This window comes from Hemitrygon akajei, chromosome 13, assembly GCF_048418815.1.
Source record: "Hemitrygon akajei chromosome 13, sHemAka1.3, whole genome shotgun sequence".
Taxonomy (NCBI): domain Eukaryota; kingdom Metazoa; phylum Chordata; class Chondrichthyes; order Myliobatiformes; family Dasyatidae; genus Hemitrygon; species Hemitrygon akajei.
The window spans coordinates 110,448,264-110,475,246 of record NC_133136.1 but is presented as its reverse complement, the minus strand read 5'-3'; the positions used below and the strand labels follow the sequence as shown (position 1 = coordinate 110,475,246).

Below are 26,983 nucleotides of genomic sequence, written 5' to 3'. Positions count from 1 at the left end.
AGTTTTGAGCTCCTTATGTTTGAAAGGATATACTGACATTGGAGAGGGTTCAGAGAAGATTCACAAGAATGATTCCAGGAATTAAAGGGTTACAGTATGAGGAACACCTGGGAGCTCTTGGGCTATATTCCCTGGAGCTCAGGAGAATGGGGGGGGGGGGATCTCATAGAATAATTCTGAATATTAAGAGGCCTGAGCAGATTAGATATGGCAAAGTTATTTCCCATGGTAGGGGAGTCTAGGACAAGAGGGCTCAACTTCAGGATTGAAGCACGTCCATTTAGAACTGATATGCGAAGAACTTACTTTAGTGAAGGGTGGTAAATCTATTGAATTTGTTGCCACGTCCAAGACTTTATCGTTTACCAGAAAGATAGGTTGGTAGACAGATATGGGGGTGATATGGCCCTGTGTATATGAAATAATATTAAAGCATTAGAAAGGGCTGACACACCATTGGAAGGTATAGAGTCTCTATGAGTTGAGTTAAGAAATGGCAAGGGTAAAGGACCCTAATGGCAGTTGTATACAGGCCTCCAAACAGCAGCTGGGATGTGGATTACAAATTACAGCAGGAGATGGAAATGCATGTTAGAAGGGCAATGTCATGATAGTCATTGGGGATTTTAACATGATAATGTTAGAACACAGACAGCAGTCTCTAGATTACTACCTTTGAGGTCCTGCTTCTTAGCTTCCTTCCTAAACCCGTCTATTCTGCTTCCAGGACCTCCACACATTTCTACCTATCTCATTGGTACCAATGTGTACACCTCCAGCTGTTCACCCTCCAATTTCAGAATATCATGGACACGCTCAGAAACACACGAACCCTGGCACCTGGGAGGCAAACTACCATCCTTGTTTCTGTCCCGCGTCCACAGAATCGTCTATCTGTCCCCATAACTATGGATTTCCCTCTTACCACTGCCCTCCTCTTCCGTTCTGTACCCTTCTGAGCCACAAGGCTAGATTCAGTGCCAATCCACAGCCAATGTTGCTTCCCCCAGGTAAGATGGAGTACTTATTGTTAAGGACAGCCGCAGGAGTGCTCTCTGCTATCCGACGCCCTCCCTTCCCTCACCCACTACTCTGTCTCCTGTGGCCCCGGGCTGAGGACCTATCTGTAGATCTGTCGATCACCTCCTCACTCTCCCTGACAAGCCAAAGGTCATTGAACTGCAGTTCCATTTCCCTAACTCGGTCTCTAAGGGACTGCAGCTCGATGCACCTGGTGCAGATGTGGCCATGGGGGAGGCTGGAAATCTCCCGGACATCCCACATCTGACACCCAGAACAGAAAACTGGCCTCTCAGTCATATTGGCTATTCTAATGCACTCTTTTTTTAAACTCTTCTCCCCGACCTGTGTAAAGCTCTCTCTCTCTCTCTCTGAATCGACTAGTCCGTCATTAATGCCTCTATAGTTTCTACAATTCTACAATACGTCTGTACAAATAGCCTCCAAACTTCTTCTTCACTGTTCTTCATGCTGTTTGCCCAGGGTACAGACACGGCAGCAAAATTCTCACACCCATTTCTGAATACAATACAGATTCTTTCCTTGATTATTGAAGAACAGCATTTCTACCACTGTCGCATTCTCTAAAGTAACTATTTCAACAAACGGTATTTTCTTATGCTCCCTATTTCAGCCAAATACATTGAATAGAGACCCCACACACTCTCAGCAGGGTCCTGACAGACTGTGAGACCCCAACATGCCTCTCGCAGGGTCCTGACACACTTTGGGACCCCACACACACCACTGGCAGGGCCCTGACACACTTTGGGACCCCACACTTCCCTGACACACTGTGAGATCCCACACGTTCCTGACAGGGTCCTGGCACGCTGCGAGACGCCACACATCCCTGATAGGGTCCTGACACACTGTGAGACCCCACACACCCCTGACAGCGTCCTGACACACTGTGTTATAGAGGGTGCAATGAAGATGCACCAGACGCATCCCTGGAGTGGCTGAGTCATCATATGAAGAAAGATCAAATGTGATAACCCTTTCATTTAGAGAATCGAGGACTGAGGGGTTTTCTTTACCACAGACTCAACTTGTTAATTAACCTTGCGGGAGTCTTGCATGGAAACTCCTAAGTCCCTCTGCACCTCTGATGTTTGAACCTTCTCCCCATTTTGATAATAGTCCACACTTTTGTTCTTTTTATCAAAAATGGATTACCATAGATGTCCCAATACTGTATTCCATCTGCCATTTTTTGCCCATTCTTCCAGTTATATCTTGTTAAAAAGCCTCGTTTTCTTATGCTCCCTTTCAGCCATGTGGCACCTTATCAAACACTTTCTGAAAAGTCAAATAAATGACATCTACTGCCCTTCTTTTGTTCTCCCAGCTTGTTACTTCCTCTAAGAACTCCAACAGATTTGGCAGGCAAGATTTCCCTTGACAGAAACCACGCTGGCTTTCACTTATTTTATCATTAGTCTCCAAGTACCTTGAAACCTAATCCTTAATAATAGACTCCAATACTTTCGCAACCACTGAGGTATTGCTAACTGGCCTATAATTTCCTTTCTTTTGCCTTCCTTCTTTCTTAAAACAATTTTTAGTTTCCTTTTGTTAGATTTTAAAAGCTTTCCAATCATCCAACTTCCCACTCACTTTTGCGACATTTTGTGCCCTTTCTTTGGCTTTTATGCAGTCCTAAACTTCCTTTGTCAGCCACGGATGCATAACCCTGCTATTGGAGAACTTCTTCCTCTGTATGACATATCTATCCTGTGCCTTGTGAACTGTTCCCAGAAGCTCCAGCCATCTCTGTTCTGTTGCCAGTATCCTCCTCCAGGCCTCTGGTGCAAGCTCCTCTCTCGTGCCTCAGTAATTCCCTTTCTCCATTGTGATACAGATACATATGAGTTATGCTTCTCCCTCTCAAATTGCAGTATGAATTCAATCATATTATTATCACTGCCTCCTAAGGCTTCTGTTATATTAAGCTCCCTATTAACTATCTAGGTTATTACACAACACCCAATCTGAGATAGCACAAGCACAAGCTGCTCTAAAACACCATCTCGTATGCATTCAACACGTTCCCTCCTTTGCGATCCGACCCCCAGCCTGAGTTTCCCAAAGCCCTTGCATATTGATATCTGCATTACAACTGTGTCATTACCATTATAACATGCCTTTTCCAGCTCCCTTTGGAAAATCAACCCCACATTGCTACTATTTGAAGATCTTTGTCACCACTTTCTAAAGATGTAATTCCATCTCTTACCAACAGTGCCACACCACCGCCTTTGACTTCCTGCCTGTCCTTTTGATAGAAAGTTTATCATTTGATGTTAGGCTCCCAACGATGGTCTTCTTTCAGCCATGACTCAGTGATGCCCACAATCTCATACAGACTGATCTCTGATTGCGCAATGAGTTCGTCTACTTTATTCTATATGCACATTTGGCCCTGCATTTTCGCTCTTTTGAATTTTGCCTCTATGGGTCAATTTAACTCTTTGCTCTGTCTGCATTTTGTTCCCAATCATGGGCTTGTCCTAACTTATGTTGAACTTTCACCCATTATTTACTTGTAAACCTGCTGGTTCTCATCCTCAGCTCTATCATACTGGTTCCCATCCTCAGCTCTTTCATACTGGTTCTCATCCTCAGCTCTATCAGACTGGTTCTCATCCTCAGCTCTATCATACTGGTTCTCATCCTCAGCTCTATCATACTGGTTCCCATCCTCAGCTCTATCAGACTGGTTCTCATCCTCAGCTCTATCATACTGGTTCTCATCCTCAGCTCTATCATACTGGTTCTCATCCTCAGCTCTATCATACTGGTTCCCATCCTCAGCTCTATCAGACTGGTTCTCATCCTCAGCTCTATCATACTGGTTCTCATCCTCAGCTCTATCATACTGGTTCTCATCCTCCTACCATATTTAAACCACTCCCGACTGCTCGAGTAAATCTGCCTGCAAGAATATTATCACCTCTTGGATTCGAGTGCAACCCGATCTTTTATACAGGTGCCACCTTCCCCAGAAGAGGTCCCAATGATCCAAAATATGAATCCCTGCACCCAGCTCCAATTCTTCAGCCACACATTTATCTGCCACATCACTGTATTCCTGTCCCAATTGTCAAGTGGCACAGGCAGTTATCTCAAGATCACTACCCTTGTGGTCCGGGCTCTCAGCTTCCTTTATTCCCTCCTAACTCCCTGTATTCATTTGTCAGGTCCTGACACACTGTGAGGCCCCAGCCACAGCTGTCAGGATCCTGCAGACTTAGAGATGTCACATGCACCTGGCAGGGTCCCGACACACTGTGAGACCCTGCACACTCTTGGCAGGGTCCTGACACACTGTGAGCCCCCACACACCCCTGGCAGGGCCCTAACACACTGTGAAACCCTGCACAGCCCTGACAGTGGAGAGAGTGCTGTAGGTCAGGTAGTTGGACCTTGAGAGTGGAGCAGCACATGGAAGAGTGATGTTGTAGCCTTTATGAAGACTTGATTGAGAGAGACAGAAATGTTAGCTCAGTATTCCAGAGCTGTAATATTTCCGATTTGAGAGGGAAGGTAATACAGTTGGAGAGGTTTAGTTTCTGATCTGGGGAATTTCACAGCTGCACTCAGAGAGGACATACTGGGGAGATCAAAAACTGAGGCAATATGGGGAGAGTTCAACAATAAGACAGATACAACCACTGATGGGTTTTTACTAAACACCTCCAGCAGTCATTAAGAGATAGAGGAACTGAAATGTCGGCAAATTCCGGAAAGATACCAAAGCAGAAAGTTTGTTGTAGTGGGTAATTTTAATTTTCCCCGTGTTGCTGGTGACCTAACATATTTTGTCCCGTGTTTCCTTACTGCAGGAATATTTTAGGAATCTTCAATGGTGGGATGTGTTCTGGGAATAATGTATGAACTAGAGGAGAGCCCATACTGCTGCTTGTATTGGGATGTAAGCCTACAAGATGCTGGGGTTTCAGTGGTTGAGCCTTTGGGAATAGTGAACACAACTCCTGTTGTCAGATGGCTATGAATAAGGAGAGGTCCACAGATTATGCAGTATGGGGTGTGGGAAAGATGAATTGGGGGGAAGGCAGATTAAATGGCAAAGGGTTAGACTGGTAGCAGGTGTTATTGGACAAATCCCCAGCTGGGAAGTGAGGTCCATTAAATATCAGCTGATCAGAATTTGGGTCTGGTGTGTTCCAAAGGGGATTAAATTCAACGCTGTGGAACTTGACAAGAGATGTTGTAAATTTAATTTGAAAGGGAGAGATAAGGTTTATGTTGCTGAAATAGAAACATAGAAAACCTACAGCACAATACAGGCCCTTCGGCCCACAAAGCTGTGCCGAACATGTCCTTACCTTAGAAATTACCTAGGGTTGCCCATAGCCCTCTATTTTTCTGAGCTCTATGTATCCATCTAGGAGTCTCTTAAAAGACCCTATCGTTTCCTCCTCCACCACCATTGCTGGCAGCCCATTCCACGCACTCACCACTCTCTGTGTAAGAAAAAACCTATCCCTGACATCTCCTCTGTACCTACTTCCAAGCACCTTAAAACTATGCCCTCTTGAGTGAGCCATTTCAGCCCTGGGGAAAAGCCTCTGACTATTCACACAATCAATGCCTCTCATTATCTTGTACACCTCTATCAGGTTACCTTTCACCCTCCGTCGCTCCAAGGAGAAGAGGCCGAGTTCATTCAACCTATTCTCAGAAGGCATGCTCCCCAATCCAGCCAAAATCCTTCTAAATCTCCTCTGTACCCTTTCTCTGTTTTCCACATCCTTCCTGTAGTGAGGTGACCAGAACTGAGCACAGTACTCCAAGTGGGGTCTGACTAGGGTCCTATATAGTTGCAATAATTCCTCTCGGCTCTTAAACTCAACCCCACGATTGATGAAGGCCAATGCACCGTATGCCTTCTTAATCACAGAGTCAACCTACGTAGGTGCTTTGAACATCCTATGGACTCGGACCCCAAGATCCCTCTGACCTCCACACTGCCAAGAGTTAATGATGGTTAATGATGCTGAAATGAGACACTGAGTTGTGGAGAGTGAAGAGGTGTGTCAAAGGGATATAGATCAGTTGTAGATGTGGATGGGGAAGCATCAGATAGAGTTTAGTCCAGAGAAGTGTGAGTGGTTGTAATGCAGGAGATCAAATGTGTGGGGGAGGTCAGACACTTACATCATTCAGGTCTAGAGGCATCGAGATGTCCATGTCCATAGCTCCCTGAATGTGAATCTTTATGTCTCAGCTGTATAAAACTTTAGTTTGGCTGTACCTGGAGTATTGGTGCAATTCCGTCCCCCATTACAGGAAAGATGTGAAGGCTTCAGTGGGAGCAGAAGAGAAATATCACTCACATCCTAGATTAGAGGGCATAAACTTTAAGAGTGGGTAGACAAATTTGGATTATTTTATATGAAGTCTAAAAGTGTTGAAAGGATACTGTATGTTGGTGAAAAAAAGTCGAGAGGTGAAGATGGTGTAGATATATCAGATAATAGAGGTTATTGATTTGGGCTGAAATAGAGGAAAGATGTACAGTGCATTTTCTTTTACACAGAGTGGTGCGTGCCTCCAGTATGCTGCCAGAGGTGGTGATGCAAACAGATGTTAGAGATTTAGACAGGCATATCAACATTCAGGGAACGAGGGGAATAATTACCACCAGAGGCAGGTGGGATGAGTTTGATGTGGCATCATGCTGGCACCAATGTTGTGGGCCGAAGGGCCTATTCCTATGCTGTTCTGTGTTCTATTCAGGTCCTGAGACAGCTGAGATCCTGAACCACCTGCTACTGAAATTACTCGGTCTCTACTCTTGATAGATCTGAAAAAACTTTTGGTATCCTCTTTAATATTATAGTCAAGCTAACTTTCCTATTCCATCTTTAACTTCTTAATGTCTTTTTTTCAGTTGCCTTCTGTTGGTTCTATAAAGAACCCAATCCTCTAACTACCCACTACTGTTTGTTCTATTGAATGCTCTCTCTTTGGCTTTTATGTTGGCTTTGACTGCTCTTGTTAGACATGTTTGTGCTATTTTTACTTTAGAATATTTCTTCCTCTTTGGGATGTATATCTCCTGTGCCTTTTGAATTGCTTCCGGAAATTCCAGCCATTGCCGCTCTGCCATTATCCCTGCTGAGTTCTGTTCTAATCAATTCTGGCCAACTCCTCCCTCATGCCTCCTTAATTCTCTATACTCCACTGTAACACCAATACATCAGACTTTAGCTTCTCTTTCTCATCTTTCAGGATGAATTTAATCATATTTTGATCACTTTCCCCTCAGGGTTCGTTTACTTCAAGCTCTCTAATCAATTTTGTTTCATTGCACAACACCCGATCCAGAATAGTTGACCCACGACTGGGCTTAACCATGAACTGCTCTAAAAAGCCATTGCGTAGGCATTCTGTAAGTCCCCCCTCCTGGGATCTAGCACCAAACTAATTTTCTAATCTGCCTGCATATGGAAATCTTCCATGGCTGTTGTGTCATTGCTCTTTTGGCATGGATTTTCTAGCTCCCTTTGTAATTTGTAGACCACTTCCTGACTATTGTTTGGGGGTCTGCAGTTAACTCCCATCCAGATTTTTTTTATTAGTTTTATACATTTTCTACATAGCTACAGATTAAAAAAAAACCCCAGATCAAAATGAACATTAATACAGTGCAAAAATAAACATACAATAATAATATGATACAAAGAAAGATAATTGAGAAAGCACCCAAAATGAAGACATGTAAAATTAGTATCCTCCCCAAGCCCCGCAACAAAAAAAACTCCAGACCAACCACAACACACTACAGAGAATATAAATCAGGACAATCAAACCCCCAAAACTGTAACTACACTTAGCAACAGAAGATATTAATGCCTACTACCAACAAAAAAAAAAGGAGCTGAAAGCAAGGGACCGAAAAAAAACCCTAGTCAAGAGGAAGGTTATGAAAGTACTCAATAAAAGGTCCCCAGACCTTATGGAACTTTAGATCCGAATTAAGAACTGAATAACGAATTTTTTCAAGGTCTAAGCAGGCCATAATATCGTTAAGCCATTGAGCATGCGTGGGCGGGGCAACATCTCTCCATCTAAGGAGGATTTAATGTCTAGAGGCAAAAGATAATATTCGACGCTTAGTCGAGCTCAGACGTAAATCTGTCTCACCCCAGAAACTGAACAAAGCAATTAAAGGGTTAGGTTCTAGGTGGTGATTCAGAATATGCGATAACGTTATGAAGACATCTTTCCAAAATTTCTCCAAGCTAGGACAAAACCAGTACATATGAATGAGAGAGGCCTCGCCCCTTTTGCATTTATCACAAAGCGGACTGATGTTAGGGCAAAATCGAGATAGTTTAGATTTAGACATATGGGCTCTATGAACAATCTTAAACTGTAAAAGGCAATGGCGAGCACAAAGAGAGGTTGAATTAACCGATTTGAGAATCGAGTCCCAAGTCTCATCAGATAAGGAGGTATTTAAATCATGCTCCCATGCCATTTTAATTTTATCCACAGGGGCACGTCGTAAGGCTGCTAATTTATCACGAATAAATGACATTAAACCTTTACCTAGTGGATTAATAGAAAGAAATAAGTCCATAACATTTTTCTCAGGCATTTCAGGGAAGTTAGGAATTAAAGGAGTAATAAAGTGTCTAATTTGGAGATATCTAAAAAAAAATGAGCACTGGGCAGATTGAACTTAGCAGAGAGCTGTTGAAAAGAAGCGAAGCGATTATCAATAAAAAGATCTTCAAAATGTCTAATGCCCTTCCTATACCAATCATGGAATGCTGAGTCATATGTAGTAGGTAAAAAAAGGTGATTGTGTAAGATAGGGCTAGAAAAGGAAAAACCATGGAAACCATAAAATTTCCTAAACTGAGCCCATATACGCAAAGTGTGTCAACAAGAGGATTAACAATTAATCTGGACAAACTACTAGGGAGTACAGAGCCAAGAAGTGCAGAGATAGATAATTCTTTAGTGGAGCTCAACTCCATTGCCACCCAATTAGGGCACTCGGGTTGGCCATGAAAAAAAGACCAACGTAGCACAACGTATATTGGCTGCCCAATAATATAAACGAAAGTTAGGTAAAGCCATGCCACCCTCTTTTTTAGATTTTTGGAGGTAACCTTTATTAATTCTAGAGCACTTATTCTTCCACAGATATGACAAAATAATAGAGTCTAAGGAATCAAAAAAAGATTTAGGAATAAAAATTGGGATTGATTGAAATAAATATAAAAGTTTAGGGAGAACATACATTTTAACAACATTAATACGACCTACCAAAGACATAGAAAGAGGTGACCATTGTAACAGACTCTGTTTAATAGTATATGAAAGATTGGCAAAATTTTCACGAAAGAGATCTTTAAACTTCCTTGTGACTGTAATCCCAAGATAAGTAAATTGATTATGAACTACTTTAAAAGGGAGATCACAAAATGTTAATTCTTGTGCTTCTTTATTAATTGGGAAAAGTTCGCTCTTATGTAAATTAAGTTTATAGCCAGAGAGCTGGCTAAACTGGTCAAGAAGTGAAAACATTGGAGGTAAGGATGTAGGCGGATTTGAAAGAAAAAGTAATAAGTCATCGGCATAAAGAGAAACTTTATGCTCAACCCCCCCCCCCCCCCTCCAAATCCCAGTCAGTTCAGGACAATTCCGAAATGCTATTGCCAAGGGTTCTATAGCCAAATCAAAGAGAAAGGGACTTAAAGGGCATCCCTGACGGGTGCCACGTTTGAGGTTAAATAACTGGGATTTCTGAAAATTAGTTAAAACGGAGGCAGTAGGACACAAATACAGCAATTTGATCCAAGAGATAAAACTTTGACCGAAATCAAATTTTTCTAAAACTGCAAAAAGGTAGTTCCACTCTATACAATCAAATGCTTTCTCCGCATCGAGGGAAATAACACATTCAGGAATCCCAGTTGGAGGTGAATATAAAATGTTAAATAGGCGTCGCATGTTAAAAAAAGGGAGACGGTTTTTAATAAAACCAGTTTGATCATCGGAAATAATAGAGGGAATAACAGTTTCTAATCTATAAGCCAAGACTTTGGCCAAGATTTTAACATCAACATTAAGCAAAGAAATCGGCCTATACGAGGAACACTCTGTTGGGTCTTTACCCTTTTTTAATAAAAGAATAATAGATGCCTCATTAAAGGAGGGTGGCAATTGGCCACACCTAAACGAGTCAGATAATACTGAGAGTAACTGAGGAGAGAGAAGTGAAGAGAATGATTTATAAAATTCTACGGGGAACCCATCAGGTCCAGAAGATTTCCCTGAAGACAATGCAGAAATTGCAAAAGATATTTCTTCTGGTGATATAGGCGCATTAAGTTTGGCTTTAAAATCAGATGAAAGCGAAGGAATATTCAGATTATTTAAAAAATGGTCAACAGAGATATAGATCTTTTTTACCCTTGCCGTTCCTTAGGTCTATCCACAATGATTCAACACCTTCTAACACTATGTCAGCTCTCTCTAATAATTTAATTCCATTTTTACCAACAGAGCAACACCTTCCTCTTTACCTTCCTGCCTGTCCTTTGGATAAAATGCGTACCCTTGGATATTAAGCTCTCAGCTATAATCGTCCAGCCATGTTTTCGTGATGCTTACAACATCATAGCAGCCAATCTGCAACTGTGTTTCAAGTTCATCTACCTTATTCCTTATGCTGCGCACATTCAGATACAGCACCTTCATACCTGTATTCACCCTTTTCCCTGCCCCCGCTCCAATCCCTCAGCCACGGATTTATCCTCCACCTCATTCTATTCCTACACTCACAGTCATGTGGCACAGGCAGTAATCCCAAGATTACTACCTTTGCCGTCCTGCTTCTCAACTTCCTTTCATACTCCCTGTAGTCTGGTTTCAGGACCTCTTCTCTTTTCCTACCTATGTCATTGGTACCAATATTTCCACTAACTATGGTAATAACTTAGTTCCAGTGCTTCACGTTTCACCTTTTCATATTACATTACAGTCCATAGTCAAACCGGGTAGGACTTGTACAAGGCAGGGCTCTGACGAGTGCTGTGGGACAGAGGAACTAGAGGTGGAAGTGTACTGTTCACTGAAGGTGGTCAGGCAAGTAGTCAGGATGGTGAAGGACAGGTTTAGCACACTGGCCTCCATCAGTCAGGGCATAAAGTTTAGGAGCAGGGACATTATGTTGCAGCTATATGCTGTTGTGAGGCTGCACTTGAGGTATTGTATACAGTTTTGTTCACTCTGTTATGGGAAAGACTTTGTCAAGCTGGAGAGAGTGCAGAGGAGACTTACAACTATGCTGCCTTGACTGGAAGCCCTGCATTATACAGAGAGGTTGACCATACTGGATCTTTATTCCCTGGAGTGCAGGAAAATGAGGGATGACCTCAGAGAAGTTTACGTCTACATCTGGGCAGGGCTGGGATCAATGTCCTAGAGAGATTGTTTGCTGGTGCTGTTGGGGAGGCTTTAAACTAATATGGCAGGGGGATGGGAACCCACACAGAAAAGAAGAGGGAAGTGATGCAGAGACCAAAGCTGGAGTTAGTGAAGAAAAAAGTAAGAGTAGAGTGCATAGACGTAAAAAGCAAAAATCGCGTAGGTCACTAGATTCTAAAAGGACAATGAGTATAAGGGCACGTTATCTAAATGCCTGTAGTATTAGAAACAAGGTTAGTGAACTTGTGGCACAGATCAGTACCAAGACATATCATTTAGTGGCCATTACAGAAACCTGGTTGCAAGGTGGAGATGACTGGGAATTAAATATCCAAGGATATCAGGTAATACGGAAAGATAGGCAGGAAGGCAGAGGAGGTGGAGTGGTGCTCTTGATTAGGGATAAGATCAGGGCGATTGTGAGAGATGATATAAGATCTACGGAGCAGAACGTTGAGTCCATCTGGGTAGAAATTGAGAACAGTAAAGAGAAAAAAATCACTGACTGGTGTTGTCTATAGGCCACCTAATAAAAATATTGCAGTGGCAGAAGCGATTAACCAAGAAATAACTGAGGCTTGTAAGAACAGAACAGCAGTTTTCATGGGGAATTTTAACTTCCACATAGATTGGGTGAATCAGGTTCATCAAGGAAGTCTTGAGGAGGACTTCATAGAATGCATCCGTGATGGCTTTCTCGAGCAGCATGTTAGTGAACTTACAAGGGAAAACACTATCTTAGATCTGGTCCTGTGCAATGAGACAAGTAAGATTAATGATCTTGTAGTCAGGGGTCCTCTTGGAAAGAGTGATCATAGTATGATTGAATTTCACATACAGATGGACGATGAAATAATTACGTAGATCTAAAACTAGTGTATTATGCTTGAACAAGAGAGACTACAACAGGATGAGGGAGGAATTGGATAATGTGGAATGGGAGCAGGGGTTATCTAGTAGGACAGCTAAGGAACAGCAGAATACTTTCAAAGAGATTTTTCACAGTGCTCAACAAAAGTATATTCTAGTCAAAAGCAAGGACAGTGAGTGTGGGGAGAACCAGCCTTGGATAACTAAGGAAATAAAAGATAGTATCAAATTAAAAGCTCGTGTGTACAAAGTCGCAAAGAGTAGTGGGAGACTGGAGGATTGGGAAACTTTAAAAAGCAACAGAGAGCAACTAAACAAGAAATAAGGAAAGGGAAGATAGAATATGAAAGTAAATTAGCACAAAATATAAAAACAGATAGCAAAAGTTTTTATAAATATATCAAGTGGAAGAGGGTGGCTAAAGTCAATGTTGGTCCCTTGGAAGATGAGAAGGGGAGGTTGATATTGGGTGATAAGGAAATGGCTAAGGCATTGTACGACTATTTTGTGTCGATCTTCACGGTGGAGGACATGTCTAATATACCAAAGAAGGACGTTATGGATGAAATGGGAGGTGAGGACCTCGATAAAATCATTGTCACTAAAGAGATAGTGATGAGCAAACTAGGGGGTCTGAAGGTAGATATGTCTCCTGGTCCTGATGGGATGCATCCCAGGGTGCTGAATAAATTGGCGGAGGTTACAGTAGATGCATTGGTAATCATTTATCAAAACTCTCTAGACTCTGGGCAGGTCCCGGCAGGTTAGAAGACAGCAAATGTCACGCCAGTTTTTTAAAAAGGATGTAGGTAAAAGATGGGCAACTATGGGCCAATTAGCTTTACATCTGTAGTTGGGAAAATGCTTGAAGCTGTCATTAAGGAAGAAATAGCAAAACATTTAGAAAGGAGTGGTTCCATTAGACAGATGCAACATGGATTCAGAAAGGGCAGGTCCTGTTTGACAAACTTACTGGAGTTCTTTGAGGACATAGTGAATACAGTGGATAGAGGGGAACAGGTGGATGTCGTATACTTGGATTTCCAGAAGGCATTCCATAAGGTGCCGCACAAGAGATTTATAAATAAGATACGGATTTATGGAGTCGGAGGGAGTGTATTGGCATGGATAGTGGATTGGTTAACCAATAAAAGGCAGAGAGTTGGTATAAATGGGTGTTTCTCCGGTTTGGCAGTCAGTGGTGAGTGGGGTGCCGCAGGGGTCGCTGCTGGGCCCGCAGCTGTTTACCATTTACATTGATGATTTGGAAGAGGGGACTGAGTGTAGCGTAGTAAAATGTGCTGATGACAGTAAACTGAGTGGAAAAGCAAATTGTACAGAGGATGTGGAGAGTCTGCAGAGGGATATAGATAGGTTAAGTGAGTGGGCCAAGGTCTGACAGATGAAATATAACGTTGGTAAATGCGAGATCATCCACTTTGGAAGGAATAATAGAAGAGCAGGTTACTATTTAAATGGTGAAAGATTGCAGCATGCTGTTGTGCTGAGGGACGTGGGAATGCTTGTTCATGAATCGCAAAAACTTGGCTTGCAGCTACAACGGGTTATTAAGAAGGCAAACGGAATGTTGGCCTTCATTGCTATAGGGATTGAATTCAAGAGCAGGGAGGTCATATTGCAACTATACAGGGTACTGGTGAGGCTGTACCTGGAGTACTGTGTGCAGTTCTGGTCTCCATACTTGAGGAAGGATATACTGGCTTTGGAGGAAATGCAGAGGAGGTTCATCAGGTTGATTCCAGGGATGACGGGGTTAACCTATGAGGAGAGATTGAGTCACCTGGGACTATACTCTCTGGATTTCGAAGAATGAGAGGGGATCTTATAGAAACATACAAAATTTTGAAAGGGATAGATGAGACAGAAGTAGGAAAGTTGTTTCCATTGGTAGGTGAGATTAGAACTAGGGAACATGGCCTTAAGATTCATGGGAGAAGATTTAGGACGGAGATGAGGAGAAACTGTTTTTCCCAGAGAGTGGTGAATCTGTGTAATTCTCTGCCCAGGGAAGCAGTTGAGGCCTCCTCACTAAATATATTTAAGATACAGTTAGATAAATGTTTAGATAGTAGGGGAATTAAGGGTTACAGGGAAAAGGCAGGTAGATGGAGCTGAGTTTGTGGACAGATCAGCCATGATCTTATTGAATGGTGGGGCAGGCTCAATCAGCCGGATGGCCTACTCCTGCTCCTATTTCTTATGTTCTTATAAAATCATGTGGGGTTGATTGGATGATCACAGTTTTTTTCCCCAGGAGTCCAAAACTAGAGGACACAGATACAACATAAGAGCAGGGAGATTTAAAAGAGATCTGAGAGGTAACTTCTTTACATGGAGAACAGAGAGTACCTGGAATAGCTGCTAGGTGAAGTGGTCAATGTGGGTAGAATGTTAACATTTGGATAGGTGTGTGGAATGGAAGGGCTTGGAACGTTCTGGGCCCAACACAGCCAACTGGGACTAGCAGAGAGGATGCTGTGTTCATCACGGACCAATCCGCGATGAAACGACTCCATAACGATTTCCGCTTAGTGCTTGTATCTCCAGATTGGAACCATATCTGGTTTTACTATTCCAGTTGGGCCTAAATCGGGCTATTATAATACACACAGTGGGACTATTGTAAACCAAGCTAGAACACGTTTCAGCTTTAAATTCTGCTTGGAATGAATGGAAGCACGGATGATACAATAGTTCCATTTAGTCTGGTCCACAGTCAAAGACACATGGGTGTTTGACACTGATAAACTCTTTTGATCAATCTGACACTCCGGGATATGCACACAAATTGCTTAGATCAATGAAAGTTTTGCCCATTATTATTTATTGAGCTACAGCATGGAATAGGCCTTTCCAACCCTTCGAGCCATGCAGCCCAGCAAACGTCCATTTAACCCTAACTTAACCATGGGACAATTTACAATGACCAATTAACCCACAGACCGGTACATCTCGGGACTGTGGGGGGAAACCGGAGCACCCAGAGGAGACCCACACAGTCACAGGGAGAACGTACAAACTCCTTACAGACAGTGATGGAAAAGGGGAAATTTTGCTCATTAAAAGAATTTAAAACAGGCCAGTGGAGAGTGTTACAGTAAAACATGTATGTCCTGTGAAAGTATAGAGATTATGGTCCTATTAAAATTTTATGTTTGTTGTAGACTATTTAGGAAGAGATGGGTCCTACTTGTGCTCTCTCCCAATTTGTGCTCTCTAGGAAGGGGATAATCCACAACACTGATTTTCAGTAAAATAGTACCAAGATGTATGGGAATTTAAACCCACAATGACTACATTTTAATCTTGAAGGAATTGATTTTGGAAGGTGTCGTAAGGTCTCTGGCAATTCTGTGTGGAAAGTTATAGAGTTATGAAAATAATGATTTGAAGCACATAAAGTGTTGAAATCTGTGCTAAGACAGCTGGAGGTTGCAATTACATGATACTGCAAAGGGAATGCCAAACTTAATTCAGCAGAGCAATGTGGCTAAAATAGTGCTGACAGTGTAAATTGTGCTCTAGTCTTATAGATGTCTTCTAAAAGTTATAAAGCTGCTGTTTGTCCATATTAATCAGTAGCTGAGTAAATAATACTCCAGTCTTACCTTTTGCTGCCTTCTTTGTTGAATTAATTTTAACTCTAGAACTACCACATCCCATGATTTCTTTGTTTTCTAAAATTTCTTTCTTCTTTCACTCACTCTGCTTTGCCCAATCTGTAAGATGGAAACAGTAAAAATTCATGAAAAAATTTATTGAAGGTTAAAGCACATATGTAAGTGATTGTGTAATGGAACAGGCTAGCACAGGGGTGGCCATCCGTTTACATTCAGTGTGTCAATTTTTTCATGCACGAGTTCAGATGCACCATATAACTCTTGTACCCCCATTCAATTCTTGTAAAAATATGTTAATATAGACATATTTAGCATTTTTACATGCTATATTGATTTGATATACAAACAAGATAAACATTACTTACCTTAATGAGACTTTTAACAAATATATTTTGTCTTCTTTTGATTTCTTCCTTTTTCTTAATCACATATTCTTTCCGTAACTCAGACCTAAGCACTAGCTTCAGTTTTCCTTCTATTTCAGTCTGATGTTGTGTTTTATAGTGTCTATTAAGATCATGTCTTCTATTATGTGAGAAGGTGTTTTCACAAACAATGCACAACGGTTTTCCTGACGGATCTGTTATAAATAAGAACTCATTTTCCCACTGTTCATTGAATTCACGCTTACTATCACTTTCTGCTTTTCTTTTGCACTGTGATGAGTAACTGAATGTAAAAACAAGGCTTCACTTTCGAAAAGTACAAAACTGCAAATGTTCACAAAGGATGAACAAAGCACAACTCCATCGTGCACGAGTGTCAATTGTAAACTGACAGGCAAAAACCTGCGACGCACCGCTGGTGCAGATGCATGGCGTCTCAGGATCAAACAAGTATCAAACGTGTGTTGAACAGTTATGGAACAACTGCAGAACAAAAGTCCTTCTTTCCTAGTTTGACTTACTGAACATTTTTTTAAAATTGAAAACAGATTAATGTGAAAGAAGTAACATTCGCCAAAAGATGTGCACGCAATAATAAAATCGCTAAAAATAATTGCTAAGTTTTAGATTTATTCTCAGTAAAACCCACTTCCAGCTCTAAGCTACTTGAATTCTTGTTATAGATTTGATTTTCTACAAATTGGTTTTTGGTTAATACTTATTGCATGAGTAGACTTTCTTTTTTATTATTATCACTGGGGTGCAATGCGCTACTTTTGGCGCATGTGCCATAGGTTGGCCATCCCTGGGCTCCAGGTGCATTCTGTCCTTGGCACAAAATGTATCAGTAAAGACTGATGCAAAGAAGTACAGGCAGAGCTTCAACAACTCAAAAAGTGCATAAGGTCTTACCTTTAGTGTGCATGTGGAGCATCACAAGTGAGCAGAGTGAAATTTCAGGGGGTAAGGGTGAATTTGAGCAGAATGGGGAAAGAATTTGGATAAAAACAGTAAAATATTGCAAATGACTGTCGGATCAGGCAGTATCTATGAAGGAAAAAGCAGAGTGAATATTTCAGGTTACTGGACTCTCTCTGATCTTGGGGTACTTTATTGAATTCAGAAATCAGAGGTTGCCATTGGAATTTAGTTTTTACTCTTTTGGTAGGACATATTAAGTTTATGCATATTATATCTGTAACTATATATATATATATGCATTAAGATACAGTATATGTAGCTTCATATATGTTTTGTGATTGTTGAATAGTTCCCTAGTAAAATAAAATGGACTCTTGGCTTCATGATCTACCTTGTTATGACCTTGCCCCTTCTTGTCTCTTTGTACTTCACTCTACCTGTAACTGTAAGACTTTATTCTGCAGCCCATTATTGTTTTACCTTGGTACTAACTCAATAAATTGATCTGATGGACAGTATAGAAGACAAGTTTTCCACTGTACATGTGATAATAATAACCCAACTTACCATTTTATGTTGCATGCTTAATGATTATTTGTGTGGGGGAGCCATGCCCATAGTCCTGAGCTGGTAGTGATGGGATGGCATAACCCTCCAGATTCTTTCACCTCACTGAGTTGAGACCCAGCACCACATGATAATACATCAGAATGAGACCCTCCCCAGCTAGCTGTCCCCGACCAGCTCTGCCCAGACCCGACCCAACCCCATCAAACTCTGTCCTGAGTCAATGTTTTATTGGTAACCTATATGGCCTGTACATCCATCAAAAGTAGACAAGTCTTCCTGAATTCAAGGCATTGGAAGAAATATGTCCATTGGATGGGTAGACAATACCAGGCTAGAGCCTTGACCATCCTCTCCCAGAACTTTAGACCTGTCAATGTTAACTTCTTAAATATTTTCTCAAAACAACAAACATCTGTCCACAGATTGCAATGAAACATTTAGTCAATATTTGAGACTTCAGTGATGGGCAACGTCATGCAATTTCTTATTACATAATGAATGTACTGCCATAAGTAACTACGTTATAGATAATTGCAACCGTAGACATACCCTCTAAGTCAGTTATTTCCCCTCCCTTTTCCTGGAAGGAATGAATCATAATTGCACTGACATGACTTCACTCAGCTACGTGAACATTTTTTGTTTCTGAGCTAAAACATTGACTGAAAAGACAGAAGGGGCATCAGTGTTCAACCTGCTCAATGTAAGGTGAACAATTACTAGCTGAACTCTCTCAGGAGAGAAAGCCACAGCAAACCTTTTGCTTTCCAATGCTACAGCTAATTATACTCCCACTGTTTGAGTCATTCTGCTTGTAGACTCTGATCTTCAGTATTAATCACCAAACTTCAAAATCTGGACCTCTGTACCTCCCTCTGCAGCTGGAACCTCAACTGGGAGTCCACGGTCAGGGAGGTTGGTGATAAAATCTCCTTGCTGATGATCAACATTGGCACACCTCAAGGATGTATTCTTGGCCCTCAGCACTACTCTTTCTAAACCCACAACTGTGTGGCTAGGCACAAATCAAACACCACCTATAAATTTGCCGATGACAGCATTGTTGTGGGTAGAATCTCAGACGACAACAAGGAAGCACGTAGGAGTGAGACAGATCTGCTGATTGAGTAGTGCCATAACATCAGCAAGCCTGAGGAATTGACTGTGGACTTCAGGAAGAAGGAAGTTGGGAGAACACACACACCAGTCCTTATTGAGTGGTCAGTGGTGGAAAGGATGAGCAGCTTTAAGATCACAGGTGTCAACATCTCAGAGGATCCTTCCCAGGTCCAACACGTTGATGCAGCCACGAAGAAGGCACACCAGTGGCTTTGCTCCGTTATGGGTTTGAGGAGACTCCATGGGTGTATGGTGGAGAGCATTCTGATTGGTTTGCATCGCAGCTCCAATGCACAGGTTTGCAAAAGGCTGCAAAGAGCCGTGTACTCCATCATGGGCACAACCCTCCCGCCATCTAGGACATCTTCAAGCGACGGTGCATTAGGAAGATGGACATCTAACACTAAGGACACTCACCATCTAGGACATCTTCAAGCGACGGTGCATTAGGAAGATGGACATCTAACACTAAGGACACTCACCATCTGGGACATCTTCAAGCGACGGTGCATTAGGAAGATGGACATCTAACACTAAGGATGCTCACCATCTGGGACGTGCCCTCTTCTTTTTACTATCAACAGAGAGGAGATACCTGAGCCTGAAGACTCATATTCAATGATGTAGGCAAAGCTTCTTCCTCTGTCAGATTTCCTTGGTCCACGAATCCATCAACACTGCCTTATTATTCCTTTTATTGAACTTCTCATTTATACATTTTTCTATATTTCAACTCTACTGCTGCCACGACACAACAAACTTCTTGTGTTTTTACTCCTTTTTCTTTCTTGCCAGTTGCACGATTTTTTTTTCTGCATGAGGGACGGGGTGGGGTTTGATGTTTCTTTTCTTTGAATGGATTCCACAGTTCTTTGTTTTGTGGCTGTCTGTAGGGAATACAAATGTCAGAGTTGTATACCGCATATATACCTTGAATCTTGAATTCCACATCATATGTCAATGATCTGATCCTGATTCTAGAACTCAGTTTATATGATCTTTGTATCGTATAATAATGATAACTATACAGTCTCAAGGAATATCCACATCAGTTCAAGGAGATGGTTAAAAACTGACCATTGATAGTTTAGTAGACCTTGTTGTCCATGGATATTCAGCATTTGGAGCCTTGCACCATCTACCTTAATGGCAAGAGCTCCCAAAAGTGGAGGAAACAGAACACCAGGTAGGAAGTAAACAATCTCACTCAGTTTTAAGGATGGAAAACACAAAATTTTCCTCCAGTTTTTGCAATTCTAGTGAAGAGGAATCATTTTTGATGAATGACTGACTTGTTACATCATTCCAGCATTTTGGGAAGAAATACTTCACCCCACTGCCCATGAGACTTTGGATGCAGCTCAAGAAATCCTTTGTTCACTTGTATTCCCGCTGAAGTTAAATGTGTGAAGCGTGAAATGTGCCTCAGGTAAATTCTGCCAAAAGTTGTTTTTATTTCAGGTTTTGAACATTTCCCAGTTTTAACATAATAATGGCTGTGTTAATTTAATATATTTCCAAGGAAGTAAGCTGCTGATGTTTTAGCAGTGCTTACTGGGTATTTTTGATTGAATAGCAGAGTGTCAGTTGTTTTCTCACCTAACGTGGCCAAGTTTCCAAGTGTATCTTAGCAACATTGATTTAATTGTACAAGTTAATTAGGGCCAACCCAGTTAGTCTTCAAAATTGGAATGTAGGCCCCTTAAACAATTAGAATTCATAAAAAATTAATTAGCCTTTCATCCTAAATTTAAATCATAAGTACCAGTGGAAGTGATTGAAACTGGACTAAAAAAATGGTTATAAAAACAGAAAATTCTGCACATAACTACAAGTCGGAGAAGACCTGAGAGAAGAGAAATTCAGAAGTAATGAATGGCTATCAACTTGCAATGTTAGTCCTGGTTCTATTTCCACAGATGTTACCTGGCATGATGAGTAATTATAAACACAACAAATTCTGCAGATGCTGGAAATCCAAAGCAACACACACAAAATGCTGGAGGAACTCAACAGGTCAGGTAGTATCTATGGAAATGAATAAACAGTCAAGATTACGGGCTGAGACTCTTCATCAGGACTGAAAAGGAAGGGGAATGATGCCAGAATAAAAAGGTGAGGGGAAGGGAAGGATGACAACCTAGAAGGTGATAGGGTAGGCAGAAGTGGGTAGAATAGGCAACGGGCTGGAGAGGAAGGAATCTGATAGGACAGCAGAGTGGACCATGGGAGAAAGGGAAGGAGGAGGACACCCAAGGGAAGGTGATCGGCAGGTGAGAAGAGTTAAAGGACCAGAGTTGGGAAATTGACAAAGAGGGTAGGGGAAGAGAATTTTTTTTTACTGGAAGGAGAAATTGATATACATGCCATCAGTTTGGAGGCTATCCAGACAGAATATAAGGTGTTGCTCCTCGAACCCGAGGGTGGTCTCATAGTGGCAGAAGGGGAGGACATGGACTAACATGTTGGAATGGGAATGGGAATGGAAATTAAAATATTTGGCCATCCAGAAGTTCCACCTTTGTCAGAGGTGCTTGTTGAAGCGGTCCCCAATTTATGACAATATTGAGGAGGACAGGAGGGAGACTAATGGGGAGGAATGAATGGACAAAGGAATCACGAAAGGAGCAAACCCTGAGGCAAGGGGGGTGTGGATAAAGATGTGTTAAGTGGAAGAGTACCTTTGGAGATGGTGCAAGTTGCAGAGGATGAAGTGTTGGATGCAGAGGCTCATGGGGTGGTAGGTAAGGACAAGAGGAATTCTATCACTGTAAAGGTGTTGGGAAGATAGGGTGAGTGTGGATGTTCAGGAAATTAAAGAGATGTGGATGAGGGCATCATCAATAGTGGAGGAAGGTAAACCCCTGCTCTTTGAAGGAGGAGGACATCTCTGATGCCCTGGAAAGGAAAGCCTCATCCTGGGAACAGATGCAACAGAAACAAAGGAACTGAGAAAAGGGAAGAGCATTTTTACAGGAGACAGGGTGGGAAGAGGGATAGTTAAGGTAACTGTGGAAATTACTAGGTTTATAAAAGATGTCAGTCGGCAGTTTCTCCAGAGATGGAGACAGAAAGATGGAGAAAGGGGCAGAGGTGTCAGAAAAGGACCATGTGGATTTAAGGGCAGGTTGGAAGTTAGAGGAAAAGTTGATGGAATTGCTGAGCTCAGCATGCGTACATGAAGCAGACCAATGCATTCATCAACGTGGCAGAGGAAGAGTTGAGGAGCATCACCAGAAAAGGCTTGGAGCATGGACTGTTCTGTCTTGCCAAAAGGCAGGCATAGCTGAGGCCCATGGTTACCTCAAGTCTGGAGAAAGTGGGAAAAACAAAGGAAAAGTTGTTGAGGGTGAGGACTAGTTCTGCCAGATGAAGGAAGGTGGTGGAGGAGGAGAAGAGGTTGGTTCTTTTACTGAGAAAGAAGCAGAGAGCTTTAGGCTGCCTTGATGGGGGATGGAAGTGCACAGGGACTGGATATCCATGGTGAAAGTGAGGCAGTAAGGGCCAAGGAATTGAAAGTTAGTGAGGAGATTGAGAGCATGAGAAGTGTCATGGATTCAGGTAGGAAGGGACTGAGCCAAGGGGAATAGAAAGGAGTTGAGGTATGAGGACACGGGTTGAGTGAGGCAGGAGCAAACAGTGACAATAAGCCTACCTGGACAGTCAGGTTGGTGGATCTTGAGTAGGAGGTAGAAGAGAGCAGTGCAAGGTAAAGGAACTATGAGTCTGGTGGCAGTGGATGGGAGTTCTCCAGAGTTATTGATGTGTTATTATTTCAGATTTGCAGGAACTACAATTCATTTGCTATCCAGCAAGCATTGTATTGTTGTCAGATGTTTAATGAAACCTGCCTACAAGTTACCTAATGGGTGATGACTTTGAAAGACAGAGTTCCTGCTCCAGAAACCTAGTAAGATGAGGAACACCAACGAACCTGTTCTCCTCAGTGGGAATCCAGACTGCGACTGTATTTCTCGGCCCTGAATTTTAAGTGTAGTAATTAGGCTTTGGCCATTTCCTACCCCTTCCAAATCCTGACCAGGGCATCGGTAATTGGATTTCCCAGTTCCTTGAACATGGGATGTTCCTGTAACACATGGACAGAAACCTCTTGCAGGAATTTTATGGACTTCCATTGCACTCAAGAAAGATTGACAAGGTTGCTCTCCTGGTGGGCATAATGCTGAGTCTAACGCTGGCTTGCAGGCATTTTTGGTGTCAACATAATCTTGTTGTTGATATCGAGAAAAAGAGAACGGAATTGGTATCACTGGAATACAAGCTTTGGGATCACGAGCAAGGAACTGGGATGCCGGCAGCAAGGTTTCACTTATTCATTTAGTGATACAACGTGGCCCCTTGAGCCACACCAGCTGACAACCTCCAACAACCTCGATTTAATCCTCACCTAATCACAGGACAATTTACAATGACCAATTAACCTACTCAGAATCAGAATCAGGTTTATTATCACCGGCTTGTGACGTGAAATTTGATAATTCAGCAGCAGCAGTTCAATGCAGTACATAATCTAGCAGAGAGAAAAAAATAACAAATAAAATAAAATGTAATAATAAACAAGTAAATCAATTATGTATATTGAATAAATTATTTAAAATGTGCAAAAACAGAAATACTCTATATTAAAAAAGTGAGGTAGTGTTCGTGCGTTCAATGTCCATTTAGGAATCAGATGGCAGAGGGGAAGAAGCTGTTCCTGAATCACTGAGTGTGTGCCTACAGGCTTCTGTATCTCCTACCTGATGGTAACAGTGAGAAAAGGGCATGGCCTGGGTGCTGGTGATCCTTAATAATGGACGCTGCCTTTCTGAGACACCGCTCCCTGAATATGTCCTGGGGACTTTGAAGGCAAGTGCCCAAGATTTACAACTTTCTGCAGCTTTTTACAGTCATGTGCGGTAAGCCCTCCCCACCCCCCATACCAGATGCAGTCTGTCAGAATGCTCTCCACAGTACAACTATAGAAGTTTTTGAGCATATTTGTTGACATGCCAAATCGCTTCGAACTCCCAATACGTCCTTGGACCGTGGGAGGAAACCAGAGCACCAGGTAAATGTGTGCTTCCTACTGCATCACATAGTGATTCCTGTTAGTGGGGAGGGTGGTGGGAGGGGCACATTGGGGGTTGTCATATTGCAAAGGGCCAGCAATATTTAAAAGCCGACTGCATCTCCTGAAGGAAAAGGGTGGTGGTGCTACAATAGAGGGGAGTGTTCTGAAATATCCAACTGAGCTGAGGTACTTTAAGTAACCGAAGAATCTGTGAGACATCAAATACCGAAGTTCACCGGCAAGGTAGGTCTTGGTGGGAGAGTTAGAAAGGAGGAGTGCCCTGTTTTTAGAAAGAGACAAAGGAGACCTCAGTCCCACGGCAGTGGTGTGGATCAGTACCAGCAAGGATAACCCAAAACATGAACAGTGTAGAACAAGGTTCAATAAATGAAATTGGTCCAGTTCTACCACTGCCTCATAGTTCCTGCGACCTGGGTTCGATCCTGACTTCTGGTACTGCATGTGTGGAGTTTGCAGGATCACTGTGACTGTGGGAGTTCCCTCTAAGTTCCATCCTGCCTTTGATCATCATGCTGGCCTGTTGATTAATTGTCTCTTGTAAGATAGCCCTCGTGTAGGTGAGTGTTAGGAGGGGAGTGGTTAATCTGCATGTGAGAGAGAATAAGTTGAGCGGAGGTGAGTGGGTGGGAGAAATTGATGGGGCTGCTCTGGAAACCAGCTGAGATTCAGTGGGCTAAATGGCCTCCTCTTATGTGGTTTGGAAATGTGAGAAAACATGTGACTGAGGTGAAAGAGGGGGATATTAAACCACGTTATTGTTGGGGCACCCCATGGCACTTGTCTTCTCAGTATGACACTGGGCAGGGTCTCCTATCAGCACAATTCCTTAAATACTGTTCATCCTATGGGGACTTCCATCCCTCCACCCCTCACTGTCTGCACCTGGTTACAGTAACACCCACTGACCTCCATCACAAACTCCGAAATGGAAATACCTACCTCCCCCCTCCGATCTCCCCGCCCGCAGAATTCCCGCAATCTCACACCACACTCCCCTCTATCTCCCCCACAAGACCCCAAAATCTCCTGATCTCCTCCCACATTTTCCCTACCCCACCCTCCCCCAATATCTCCTGCCCACGACACTCGTCCCGACCTGCCTCCCTCACCACTCCACCCCCTTACCCCTTCGGCCGCCTGGTCATCAGCGTGATCCCCTGCAGGAGAACCATCGGTGGTGGCCTGGCAGCTAAGTTCTGGAGTACAAGTGGTCGCTAAGTGGGGGAAACTGTGAAAAGAGATGGCGTGTTCCTTGTTGGAGGGGACACTGCCCTCGCGTACCTCACAAAATGCTGGAGATTCTCAGCAGGTCAAGCAGCATCTACGGAAATCAGAATCAGGTTTAATATCACTGGCAGACTTTGTGAAATTTGTTAACAGCAGCAGCCGTACAATGGTAAATATAGAAAAAAATCAATTACAGTAAATATATACATATTAAATAGTTAAATTAAAAATAGTGCAAAAACGGAAAAATGGAGAGGTAGTATTCATGAGTTCAATGTCCATTTAGAAATCAGATGGCACAGGTGTAGAAGCTGTTCCAGAATCACTGAGTGTGTACCTTTAGGCTTGGGTACCTCCTACCTGATGGTAGCAACGAGAAGAGGGCATGTCCTGGATGATGAAGGTCCTTAATAATGAATGTCACCGCCCATAACTTAGACTATTTATTAATTTCCATAGATGCTGCCTGACTTGCTGAGTTCCTCCAGCATTTAGTGTTTGTTGCTTTGGATATCCACCGTCTGCAGAACTTCTCTTGCTTATTAATATACCTCATTATACCAGTAACAATAAATATCATACTAATGGTTCTGCATTTTAAAGTGGCTCAAGCACAGGAGTGTGGATTGATTACAATGCAGGAGGTGATGGAAACAAGAAATAAACAAATAAATGTTAGAGTGGGTTTAGACAATTTGAGTCAGCATTGGAGCAAGCTTTCCATTAATTTCAAAGGACTAATTTCTGTGACTTACCTCTTCAGCACAGAAATAAACCACTCTAGCTTAAGTTTTATTAACCTCAATTGGAGCTCAGTTAATTCACATCCTGTTCTGGTTGAGTTAGTGTATAGCACTGAAAGAAAGAAAGGGCAGCACAGTAGCGTAGTGATTAGCTTGACACTTTTACATCTCGGGTTGTTTGGAGTTTGATTCTGGCGCCATCTGTAAGGAGTCTGTATGTTCTCCCCTTGTGACTGTGTGTGTTTCCTCTGGGTGCTCCAGTTTCTTCCCACAGTCCAAAGGTGTACTAGTTAATAGATTAACTAGTCATTGTAAATTGTCCTGTGATGAAACTAGTAGGAAATAGTTGAGTTGCTGGGCTGGAGGGGTCTGTTCAGCATTGTAACTCTAAATAACTAAATAGATAAAAAGAGTAATTGAAATAATATTACCTGGTGACCGTTGGCTGCTTCTCCTTCACAGCACCATGTCTCATTGAGTGACGGTCAGCATTTGAATGTGGCTGTGGTGTTCACTCAGATGTGAAACACTATGAAAAAGCCCCTTGTGCTGGATGCGAACTGAAGTAATTTCTATTTCCTATCACAGTAAAGAGCTCAGATTCTAAGGCAGGACAGATGAATCTATGTTCAAGTCCTCCCTTGACAGAAACATTCTATTTCTGCTCTTCCCTGGTAACAGGTTGAGTAACACAACAGTATGGTGCTTATTTTAAGCTGTCCTAAATGTCCACACCTTCCCATGTGACTAGTTTAAATAAGAGAGCATGGCTCAAGTGGATTGGGATTACAGAGAGATGTTTTTCCTCCTTTAAATCTCCTGCCTTTTTACTACGGCCATTGACACAGTTTCGTACACAAAGCCAATGAAACTTGTGTGATCACTCTGGAATAGATTTAATCAAAATTTCTTAGG

The 26,983-nt window shown here is 42.3% G+C and overlaps 1 long non-coding RNA gene across 1 annotated transcript in view; it reads right to left on the bottom strand.

Moving 5' to 3' along the window:
* LOC140737543 (uncharacterized) overlaps window positions 1-26,748 on the bottom strand; it is a 30,990-nt gene extending 4,242 nt beyond the window's left edge. The window contains exons 1-2 of the long non-coding RNA XR_012101190.1: window positions 26,500-26,748; window positions 15,996-16,106 (exon numbers count right to left, since the gene is read on the bottom strand). This is a non-coding gene — a long non-coding RNA (uncharacterized lncRNA). The remainder of the gene's footprint in view (window positions 1-15,995; window positions 16,107-26,499) is intronic.
* Between the last annotated feature and the right edge of the window lie 235 nt (window positions 26,749-26,983).